Source organism: Balaenoptera borealis (genome assembly GCF_965194805.1).
Source record: "Balaenoptera borealis genome assembly, chromosome: 10".
Lineage (NCBI taxonomy): Eukaryota > Metazoa > Chordata > Mammalia > Artiodactyla > Balaenopteridae > Balaenoptera > Balaenoptera borealis.
This window is the reverse complement of record NC_138874.1, coordinates 96,599,623-96,612,287: the sequence shown is the minus strand read 5'-3', so window position 1 is coordinate 96,612,287 and position 12,665 is coordinate 96,599,623. Positions and strand designations below refer to the sequence as shown.

At 39.0% G+C, this 12,665-nt stretch overlaps 1 protein-coding gene across 7 annotated transcripts in view; it reads left to right on the top strand.

Moving 5' to 3' along the window:
- SORCS1 (sortilin related VPS10 domain containing receptor 1) overlaps positions 1-12,665 on the top strand; it is a 584,051-nt gene that overhangs the window by 101,316 nt on the left and 470,070 nt on the right. The gene's annotated exons all lie outside the window — the stretch shown is intronic.

The window sequence follows — 12,665 nt, the reverse complement described above, 5'->3', positions numbered from 1 at the left end:
ATTTTTTTTTTTTTTAGAAATAAAGATTTCAAGTACTTCGAGTAATGTCAGAAAGTCTTCTAAAAGCTGTTCTTATTTCAATATAATAAATCATAAATGTATAAAGTGGATTTCCCTGGAAGTATGCATTTTAAAACTTAAGAGAGGGATGCATGTTTGGAGAGACTAATGCATTAGAACTCTACTAGTGGAAATCACAATTAAAGATTTTAAATAGAATTTGGCTTGAGACAGGGTTTCTTAAGCATTTGAGTGAATGATTGAGTGGCTTTTAAGTGAGGGAAAAGCAATGGGTTTTGCCTGTAGACTTTTAATTTACCCATAAAAAATGTATTCCCAAGTGAGATATGTTACTGCCTCATGATTCTGCCACACCTAGAAAGTAGTTGATTCCTGCTTTGTCCTGTCCTTGAAGTAATAGTGAGCCACATGGCTTTCAGTAAAAATGCTGAGATCAGAGAGAGGAGAGTTCCTTTGTTTGCTCTGAGTTTTCTGTAGAGTTCAATGGGGAAAAAAAGCATTTTCCACAACTATTGATTTCAAGCCTTTTCCTATCACTAATGTTCTAAAAAGGGCCTATTCTGCTAGGATATAATCCATAAAATTTGATGAAAAAAATTCCCATTGTAGAATAGAAGTTGACAGGTAGCAGAAAAAGAATTCATGGGGACAGGTGAAAAGAAGACAAACATTCATGGGAGACTCGGAACAGATATGGGATTTCTGTAATACTGTTGTTCTGAAAAGTGCTTCTGTGACTTTGGAGGCTGGAATTCAATTTATGTCTTTGCATTATCTTTTAAGGAGGTGATATATAAAGGTATATATACATATATTTATGTATGTATATTTGTGTGTGTGTGTGTGTATATATGTATATATTTATTTATATACATTTATATCTGCCATATACTTGGTGCTCAGTAAATCTTACTTGAATCTGAAGATGCAGAAATCTAAGGTGACCATACATCCTGGCTTGCCCTGGATGGATTTCAGTTTATATCTGTTATCATGGGTAATTATTCATAGTGCCCATCTCAAAAACATCTTGGTAAACTGATAATATATATGGTCGCTTTCCTTAGAAGCAATGTGTCCAACCTCTTGGGCTTGGTTAACTGAGGTGCAATCGATTGGACAAATCTTGAAATTTGAAAATGATCTTTGATTTGGGCTGAAATGTCATCCTCATGTCTGAGGTTGTCCTTAGATTCCCAATGGCTGAGAAGTGATAAATGAGTCTCTCTGTAACCAGCAGGCCTCCTCAGAGGTGGGTGAGGACCCGAGATATTTAGCAGCTCCATTAATGACCTGGAAGAGCTTGATAAGCAACTTGCTAATGAAACCTGCAGATGACACTAAATTGTGTAGGTGTTGGAAGTAACAGCTGAAGCATGAATAAAAAAGGCTCCAAGCCCAGGCAGGGGATAGGACACAAATGTCCATTTAGGCTAACTTTGTAAAGCAGTTATGCATCTCTGGGATTCTCAGTTCCTTCTGTAAATATTAAATTAGTGATGTCTCTGAAAATGCTTGGCACAAACATGCAACTCAATATGAATCGGTTAAATCAGATTTTAAGAGCAGCATCGTAACACCCAAAGTCATTCTTTCTTCTACTATATCAAGAGTCCGTCACTGTCCGGTAAATATATTGATGGGTGTCAAGGGATCCATGACCCCCGTGAGATAGTTTACCCAGTATTTGGTGTGTGCCTGTGATCACTGTGAGTGCATGGCTGGGGGTTTTTCTGGGGAGAGTGTCTATAGCTTTCATCATGCATTCAATGGTGTTGACAATGAGAAGCACATTAAGAATCTCTGTATTGGTCTGTGAGTTTCCTTTAAGGTTTTTTTTTTTTTTTTTTTTTCCACTGCTCTGCCCACACACTGAACTTTCTGTACCTTCAACATGCCAAAATGGCTCTCTCAGCTCAGGGCCTGGGCAGTTGCTGTTACTTTGCCATCCCCCAGATATTTTCACAGCTGTTAAAATTCCAGCTCTTTGGAAAGGTCTAAACTATTACCCCGTCTTCAGGCACTCCCTATCACTATGCCTTCTTTTGTTATCCTCATAAGGCAAGAGTAGCTAAGTATGACATTTTCTTGTTTATTATTTCTATTCACGTGTGTGCTGCCATCCAGTAAACTGCCAGCTCCTTGAGGACAGTGTCCTTGAGTTTCTTGCTCACTGATCCATAATAGGTCCTCAGTGGTTATTTGTGGCAGGGAGGGAGGGAGGGAGGAAGGAAGGAAGGAAGGAAGGAAGGAAGTTGTTTTATATCACATAGAATCTGTCACATAGTGTATATTAAGTAGCTTAATGAATGAAGAACTGAAAGGATGTATGAATGAATAAGCACGTCTTCCTGAGATTGTAAGGATGTGGAGGGAAGGATGAGGCCTGAGCCGTGGAAAAATTCACCCTCCTCTTCTTTGGCACAATAGAGATTTTTTTTAGTCTCCAGCCTGCAAAACCTTTTACATTATCTAGTCCTTAAGTAGTTCTGGGTGGTGCTTTTGGTTCTGAAACGAAACTACCCAGTCATATTTCCTGTGTTGTAAGGATGGACTGATCTATTTCTTGGATACACACAGGAGCTTTGGTTCAACTGCTGACAAGGTGAAGTCCTGGCATATTGAATTCTATCCAGAATTCAGTTTTGAGGAGAGGTCCACTAAAAGCGTTTTATGTCTACTTTCATTCAGTGGGACTGGAATTTTCCAGGAATAAAGGCTAAATGGGGTGGCATTTTTATCACTGGGGCTTCTGCTCTACAATCAAAATACATCCTTCAAAATCAGAAAGCAATGTCATAAATTCTCCTCCTCACAGGAATTAACCTCTTCTGATTGTGGAAAAGGAATTTTTTTCCTTTCGGCTGAAGCCTATCGTCCTGTTCTTATTTGATTGATTCATATCTCACATCTGATTTTCCCTGTCAGGTGTTTAAAAGTGACCATTTTCTCTGAAAGCCTGTCAGTCCTGGATACTAAGTTGCAGAATAAAAGAAATATGTGACCTTTATATGTAGGCATCAGCTATTAAGCCATATCTAGCAACATCTAAGATTCAGAAAGATTAACTAACAAATGTATTTGTTTTGGCTAAATCTCTCCCTTAGGCTAGTTTTTAAAAGTTAAGAATTTTGTTTGATGAGACCTCTTCCCACAGGAGCCTGTGCTAGTGGGCTCGGTTCCTTGAAACTCTTGGGAGAAGATGGTGAACTTGTGGAACAACAAACCCAATTTCATACGCTAATATCCTTTATTAAATGGGCTTGAAGCCAGAATTTGAAACTGAGGCATATTGCATTTGTTTACTGTTAATTCTCTCTTCATACAAGCCGTTAGCCAGAGCTAGCATTCTAACAGCATCATGTATATGCCAAAAGTACTGGAAAATTCTTTTCCCCTAAAAATCCAGATTCATTTCTAGACTCTTGTAATTTTTACTGCATAATTAACAGTAATGTTTGACACTGTCATCCTCTTGACAGACTCTAACTTGGAACATCTGGTGTTATTTAGCCAAGAGCCTGGTTCTATTCTCCCAGTACAAAAGGGTTCTGATTAATTAATCATTGCCCAACCTGAATAATACATTAAAGATAAACTTCAATGCTTAGGAAAAAACAAAGGGGAAAGTTTTCTTATGTTATAGAAGATGGAGTTTCCTATGATAGAAATGTAAAAATGAGTAAGTTTTAGCACTTACCCCAGGTCCTTAGCTGGAAGTGAAAGAGACAGAGTGTCTTCTTAGATGGCCATGGTTTGGGGTTCAACCAACAGAGCTACCACCTGCCCTGGGGTGTTTATCTCCTGCTCCTGTCTAGGCAGCCCCTCTTGACTTTAATGCCTTTGTCTCACACCTAATGCATTCTGTTGTCTATGTGCCAAGAAGGACTCAAGGAGAGGACAGTTCACTGAGAGCCTATGTGGTGAATTCTGCATGGACTTTATCTGTTTCATTCTCTATTGTGTATCCAGTGCCCATCGGAGCCGCTGACACCAGTAGACACTCAGTAGGTGTTTGTTCAGTTTACAAATGGGAATCCTTTTGCTGTGCCGACTAGGTTCCCAAGTTGTCATTGCTCTCTTCTTACCAAAGGCTAGAAGTTGGTGTAGTTTATCTTTCCATCTGTTTTTCTCTGTATGAATGTCACTCTGTGACTCACAGACTTTATATCCAGAAACGTATAAAATGCCTAAAGTGTGTGATCTTCTTTGGGTTAAATAAGATAATAGCCTGTTTATGATTTTTGCTGCTTTTTCTCTCTTTTTAAGAGTCCTTTACAAGGGTTTTTCAAACACAGAATCTCTGTTACTGGCTTTAAACATGGCCCTGCTGTGTGGCTTTGTCAAAATACCTCCTCCATAAAAGCCATCCTTTGGTTTGCTAGTTGTGTCCCTTCCGTGGCCTTTCATTTAGGTCTAATACAGATTATTTTCTATTACATCCCCCAAATTATCTCACCTACAATCTGAATGGGTGTGAAAAGTTGCACGTAAGTAAACATATTTAGCTGTAAGACATTAGTTGAGATGGCTCAGCTCTAAAGGCCACGGGATGTTTTCCATCTTCACATGCCCCATAATGTATTTATTTATAAGTAGTTATCAGTTCAAACATATTTACTTTGCAAATACTATATCCAAGGCAAGGTCCTAGGCACTGGAGATACAGCAGTGAATAAAAGGGCAGGTTCCTGCATTCATGGAGTTTACATCCTAATTGGAAGACGAATTCACAAATTAATGTAGGGTATGCTATTTCAAGTGGTGTTAAGTGCTATGAAGAACAGTAAGGCAGAGTAAGTAGAAAGACAGTGAGGTGCTATTCTAAGCTTATTTGTGTTCTTTCGAAGGAGCTTACTGGGCATTACTCAGCACCAATTATATGCAATGCTTTGTGCTTAAAGCCCATGCCCTGTAATGTACTTTCAGTCTAATGATGGAGATAGGAAATGCATAAAAATAGCTAAAACATAATGTTGAAAATAATCGAGCCAGTAAGAGAGGTACAGAATAGTATCAAGGAGCTTTGAAAAAGTGAAAGGGCCCACCTGAGTAGCAATACCTGTAAAGGCTTCTCAGAAGAGGGGTGTGGGAGATGGGCCCAGGTGAGGATGGGGCTCCATTCACAGGAACAACTTGAGCAAGGACATGACATTAGGAAAATACTGGCAATACACTGAAGTTACACATGGTCCATTTTGGCTAGAGTTCAGGTAGAGAGTTGGATACTATTGAGAGAGCAGTGTAAAGTTCCCTTGTCGCCAAATTTTGAAGGGCTTCAAATGCCAAAGTGAGAAATTTGAATATAAGAGCCACTTCAAAAAATATGTATTTACATGTTTCCTGATTATCAGAGTAATTCATTTTCATCATGTAAAACACAGGCAATTCCTAATAATAAAATTTCAGGCAGAAAGGTGAGTTAAACAGAACTATGGTAACAAAATAATAACCCATCAGTGGTGTATAGACAATTTCTGAGTGGAAAGAGTTGCAGAATAATCATGTAAGTTTATTGACGTCACCAACAGTAGTTTTGTTTTTAACTACTTGTTCTGCTGACATCTGGGTTCTGTCTAAAATAAAATTGAATGCCAGATGGGCCTTTTCCAGAAACCTTATGAAATTCAAATACATAGCCACCGTCATGGTTAAGGGACCGTTTGAGAGACATCAAGTTTTCTTTGCTTACTGCTCTTGCTTGCACCCTTTACGCTAAATGGTTGTCTGGAGTGTTGTGCCTCAAAGGATGTTGATCCTAATTAAAGATTGAATTCTCTGGAAGGATTTTTAAATCCCAGCAACTAATACATGGATGTAGAAAGCCAAATGATCTCTTCCCTGGAATCAAAGTCCTTTCTCTTTTTCAGATTCTTTGCTAGAATAATAAATGTCTTCTTTCACACACTCTGATATGCAAGAGATGCATGTCAGTGCCCAATGTAAAGAGTTTTTAATCCTTTTGCATTTTCTCACCCTCTCTTTCTTGGCTGCATATTGACTTTTATGAGCTCTAGTCACTTTTCCTTTGGGGCCTCTTTCTCTATAAAAATATACTACAGTTATATTTCATGACTGCGTTGGTATAAAAACAAATATTGACATATAATGTTATTTACTTAAACATTGTCTTTGAGCTAAAATTTATATTTTTTTCTTTTGATTTTAAAATAAATTAAAACATTGCTCTGGTCCCCTAAAACTGGTGTGAGCCTTAGGAACTCTGCATGATGTGCCTAAAGGGGACAGTGGTCCTTCTTCCTAGCTGTGGAGAACTGATAATAAGTTGAATTAAGAACCAGTATGCATGGTGGGGCCCAAAGTTGTCCATGCCCCATAAGACTCTGCGGATACGGACTTTAGGACAGATACTGGATACTTTGAAAATACCTCCCACTTGTACACTAGGAACATGGGGAAAGGTCAGATTCATTTTACTGACCTTTTCTTTCCCATCAGCAGTGGCAGCTGCAATCTTTTATTTGCAGTGAATTTAGGAAAAATAGGGGCCTCAGTACTTACGTGAGAACCACCAGAGTCAGTTAACAAGGTCCCTTTGAATGAATTTCAGTTTTCTAGGCCCCATTTAATGGAATCAGACATTTTGGATCAGAATCTCAACTGTTTGAGGCATATAAATCTCATGCACGCTTAAGCTCCTAGCCACTGTTCTACTAAACATCTATGTGGGTTTCTCTCCTCCAGTAGTTCTCCATTGCGGAATAAAGCCTGGCTCTTTAACCGGGCATTGACTGTCCTTCATAGTATGTTCCAACACCCCTCAGAGCCCGGTATCTCCTTCTCCAGCCCTGCTGAAGTACCAGAAGTTATTCAAATGTACACTCTTCTCTTTGGGCCTAAACTCCACTTCTTTCACAGGCTCTCAGTTTCATATTCATTCCTAAGGACTCATAGCAAATGCCATCCCCTCTCCAAAGTGCCTGTGGATCCTTTAGTATAAAATTGACCCCTCCTTTCTTTGTGCCCTACCCACATAGCTGATATACCACCTGGGGCACATTATTGCATTTCTTTAGTTGTGACTGTCAACTTGAAAAAAAATACTATGTGAGAGCTGTGAGTTTCAGTTTTATCTGGGGACTTACTGAGGACTACAGCTCAGGAGACAGCTTCTCAGGTACTGTGAGGTTCCTCTGAGGAACTGTGTCAAAAGTAGAGGGAGAAGCAGGTATATATATATAATTTTGGCAAAGGGGTACGTGCAAATCAAGCATATATCTCGGAAGGTTGCTGCTAGTCACGAGGAACGGATACCTAATTGAATGGTTTTAGTGCTTTTCTAAGTCTGGGAAGATGCAAGAATCCGGGTTCATAAAAATTTCTCCTTAACATATCTGACTGTCTGAAGGCCTTTTCTGCCTGTTTTCCCAGAGCACGGAGTTCCTTATTCTCAGTCTTCGCCCTAAATTCTTTTCAGGGTATGCTGTAGGTCAACAATTGCAGTGACTAATGACTCAATTCTTGTAGAACTGGGTGGCAAGTGGCATTCCTTAGTTGGCATGACTTTTCCCCTACAAGTTAGAATGCTCATTTCTTAAAAGCAGGGCTAATTTCTCATTTGTTTGTTCATTTTACAAATTACAATGCTTGTTTCTTACAGGCAGAGTACTTTTCTTACTTAACTATATTTCTCTTTTGTGTACATGTGTATGTGTGTATGTATATTTGCTTGTTTATATATTTATTAATTCTTAAGGCTAAACACAGGCAAGGGAGAACGTGAACCTTTCAAATGGCAAAAATCAGTGTCTTTAAATATAAAACCCTCAGGATGAATAAAAACTTGTGACAGAAAAGACCTATTAAACTACCCATTACTAATACTAAGTCTTCCTCCCTGAGGACATGAATAAAGGCTTATTCCTTCTTCTTAGATATTTTCTAGTTCTTTGCCTGGATTAGATTTTAATGACCGAGGATCCAGAGGTCTCAATAGTTCCCTGGAAGTACTTTGTGGCTATCAAATTGACTTGTAGAATTTTTTTTTTTTCTCCTGGGAAAGATTTCTATGCTTAATTGAATTCTCTATTTGAAGGGTGACAGAAGATGAAGAGGAATTCATTAGATGCCTGGGATCTTTGGAATAATATAATTTGGAACATCTAGCTCAAATACTTGAACAAATAAATTTTATGTTGGAATAGCCTCAGAATCTCCAACATGGAGTTCATGCCCATCAGAGCTGCACCAGTGTTAGTGGTCAATCATCACTTCCCCACTGGCAAAGTGGAAGTTGGAGCTAAATTGGGGACTTCCTATACACAGCATGAGAGCTCCAATCCTACTTTCTCATGCCAAGGGCAGATGTTGCTGTTCTTTTGAAACACATTCGCACTGTGCTAGGATGGCCTCAAAAAACATTCACTGAAACAAATTTGAGTTAGCATAAGAGAGAAAACTTATCTGCCAGCCTGGTTCTAGATGATCTCTATGGCTCTTTATAACTCTAGATGATACTCTTATTTGCTTAAGAGTTTGCTGTACTTTGGGGTTGATATCATGGTAAGTTTTGAAGACTATCATCTCTTCGCTTGAGATGCTCCATTTTAAGGTTAATAAATCTTTATTATGGACTCAGATTTGATACTGGAACAAGGATTTAAATTTTAAAAAGCTTTACATTTTCCCAAAGTACCCTAAGAGCTGTTCTTTTCTTCTTAGGAAAACCTAAAGTAGATAGGAAACATATTATTCCCATTTGTGATGAAGAAATCGAGGTGGTAAATGTTTAATTGGTTTGTCTAGGGGAACACAGATATATCCTCTGAAATTCCTGTTTGAAACGTAGTGAGTGCCCCAGCCGAGCTGGCTCAGTCTTCTGAGGGCTGTGATCTCACTTTTCACTGCATGGTTGGATTTACATGCCAGCCTTTTACATAAAATTCTATTTGAATATAGGGCTAAAAATATTTTTAAAAAACATTGGTGGAGAGGAAGGAGAAATGAGCTGGAAGTTTGAGTGTATTTCATTTGCAAATAAAAAACACAAATGGGACTCAAACTGACTCCATGACAGAGGGAAATGACTGCTCCTGGAACTGTAATGTCAAGGGATAGCCCTAGTTTCAAGCCCCCTCAGATCCCAGGGCTTTGGTCATCAGAGATCTCCCTTCCCAGCTTTCATCTCCACACTTCTCTAAATGCATTTCATCCTTGGCCAGAATCTTTCAGAAGGTGTCAGAGATAACCAACAGTCGTGAAATGCTTAACAGCAGAAGGAGAGAGCCTCTTTCCCAATGGCATTAACCAGAGTCCTGGGTCTCCCTCTCATTGCTTTCAGTAGGGCCATGTGCTTTCCTGGGTAAATAACCACGTAGGAATATATGAGTAAAACATATTGTATTTTCATGGGTTTCCCCCCCCCAAATACAAATTATATCATACTACACATCTGTTCTGAACTTGCATTTTTCCTCCCACCTAACAGCACATCTTAGAGATATTTTTGTGGGTATCGATACATGTAGATCAGTCTTTTCAACTGTTGCATGACATTACAATGAACAAATATAATATTGATTATTTAATAATTTTACCAATAATGAGCATTTAAATAACTTGAGTTATCTTTGTTACAGCAAATTTGACATTATATTAACAGCATTTTACATACCCCTTGGGCTGCATATGAGATTATTTCTCTAGCATAGATACCAGGAGGTAGATCTGCTGGGTTAAAAGCTGTAAGCTTTGTTGATGAGTGCCAGTTGACTTCCAAAAAGTTTCACCAGCCTCATGAGTTTTTCAGGTTATTGCTGCTACTGCTGCTGCTGCTAGTAGCTCCTTACTGAATACTCACTCTTGGCCAGGTACTGTGCTAAGTGTTTTCTCTTACTACAGCCCTCATAGGGTTACCCTGTGAGATACCTGCTAATATCATCATTAATTATCGTTTTACTGAAGAGTGTGTCAAGGCTTAGAGAATTCTAGTCACTGGTCTAAATTTAGAAAGGTGTTTGTCTTGTTTTGATAAACTAAAGATGAACTTTATATTCTAAAGTTAGAAGGTATATTACTTGGACTATCCCATGTGCTCAGGGAAGAAATTTATCCCTGAGTCTTGGGCCAAATACATTAAGGAGAAAATCCACAAACGTTCCATCCCTGTGTCCAGTGTATGTGATTTGGATTCCATACAGTATTTCTGCAGTTATTATCTGGCATTATTAAATGTGGAGTGAAACAAAGTCAATAAAACAAAATTGCTGCTGACTTTCTTACTGATCTGAGCATTAGCCACCCAGAGAAAATTAACATGGCAAGGAGAAAACTGGAAAAAAAACCAAAACGGACCATTAGATAAAGCAACACACACATGGCAGAGAGTAGGGCACGTTTCTCCGTGGAGTCATTGGCTGTTGTGCAACATGGTTCATGTGGTGATGACAGTGGCTTAGAATCCTTGCAACATGTAAGTGTTATCACTGTGGCTGGCTTCCTGGACTCAGGTGTTATTAAGAAGCCTTACTTTACTTAATCCTGTGAGGAAATGTGTTTATTTAACCTTCAGTTGTGGTGGTCAGATGTTTAGTTCTATTTAATGTAGATTGCACTGGTGGAAGATTGTCTGGTCTCTTTAAAAAATAGATCATCTGCTGAGCTCTTAGGAGGTGGTTAATTGGTAGCTGCTGAGTGGAAAAGGCACCCCTTGCCTCCCAGCTGAACCCAGAGGAGAGCCGGAGAGGAAAAAAGGCCGCTTCCAATGGCTCTGGAAAGAATGGGCTGAGCTCAGTTATTCTGAGAACCAGGAAATAATCAGGCCAGATAAATTTAAGGTACTTTGGCTCATGCTAGAGAATGTTGAATATCCTTGGCATATTTCAATTTTAAAAGTTTCTATAGAACAAACGAGAAAGCAGCGTTATATAGGGCCAGAATTTGCAGTCGGTTTATAAAGAGGTTTGATATACGTTTTATTCCATACTTTTTGGATTACATCCATCCATATGGCTTAGCTTAATCGTGTTTGATAGTTTATTTATGTTTTGCTCTTGTAAACGAGTCCTCTTTATTTTGCCATAAACTCTTGTGGCAATTGCTTTACCGTATTTTAACATTCTGGACCTAAAGTCTATCATGTTTTGACTTTGGTATTTTTTTCCTGCTGTGTTCAAAAGACGAGCCAATCGCTGCTGACCTGTTGGCAGGATTAGAAGGTAGAGTGTATAATATTGAATATTAAAGATCTTAACTGATTCAGCCAATGGGAGGCCAACTCCCCTCCTGTAGATGGTGAATATTTAGAGTATATTAGTATCCACGTCATGCAAGTTTCTGTCCCATTTCTGTCCGAAGTATTAACGTTTACAGCCTTTGTTGCACTTGGAATGTGTATCATGCACTGGGCCATCTTAAATGTGTGTTATTTCATTTAATTCACGCCACCCCACCGGGAGGGTCTACATTCACCCTCATCCCTATTTTACCAGTTAAAAGCAAATAGGATTTAATCTGCTCACCTAGAACCACAGTTATCAAGCAGCTGATTCAGAGCTACACCTCCCGCCTGTCTGATTTCAGGCTTCATTATACTACCTTGCTGAGTGCTTGGTTTCCCATCCCTGCCGTTTTCTTTCCCCACCACACACATGTCCTACAACTTCAGGAGAAGTTTCTTTTGCTTTTTTCTGCTTTATTTTTCCATTGAGAAAAGCTTACAAAGTCTCAATTTAGTACCTTTAACGAACCTTTTTTCCCTGTATAGCTTTGTTTGGCGACCCCCGGCCATAAATAAGTGGAGAAATGAACAAATAAAGTGTCCTTCCAACAAAGCACCTAGAAAGTGCCTTCTTTTAAAATTTTGTTTGGGACTTGGTTTCTCCTATTAGCCTCTCCAGCTGAAGCAGCTGGGACTAATGATCCTTTTCCGGTGTTTACCTCAAAGTGATGTCAAAAGAATTGGATGAGTCGTTTTGCAGGAATAACAATATAATACTCAATATTTTGAGGATTGCACCAAGTCTCCCCATGATTTTTGCCTGGAAATGATTTTATCTGAGAAAAACACTGGGTTTCCCTACTCCCACAGCTCATTTATAAAATATGCCAATAGTTATTGAAGCTTCTTTGGATCCAGAAGCCAGATAGAAATGCAAACAGATGATGGTTGTTTAATTCTTATCGAGCTGCCACCAGGGCTGGCTGCCTGTAGACCTCTCCCCTCTGTCTAGGAGCTTGGATACAGTGTATGCCCCGAAGTGAGTTCTGTAACTTGTGTCTCTGTGGGAACATATTTCCATCACTGAATCTATTGGAAGGCCAAGTTCATTTCTTTGGTTCTAATTGAAAACATAAATGACCAGATAGAATACTAGCAAAAATAGGACCTTCTTTATAAATGGAACCCTGAGCAATAAGAGAGGATGATGAGAGTACTACTTAAATATTTTAGAACTTGAGATTTTTTTCACCAAGAGATTTCCTTCGCCATAATGAGAGTTGGGTGGTCTGAGTCTAGATATCTTACCAGGGGCTATTCAGGAGATGAAGAAAAGGAGGAAGCATTACTTAAGGAGGTCCCTAAAGTCTTAGAGCTAAAGCTCTAATTCTAACCAGTTCTTACATCTGTAGTTCTCACTTGTGTTGAAATCACCACTGTGAACATTTCCTGTGGAACCAGCTCA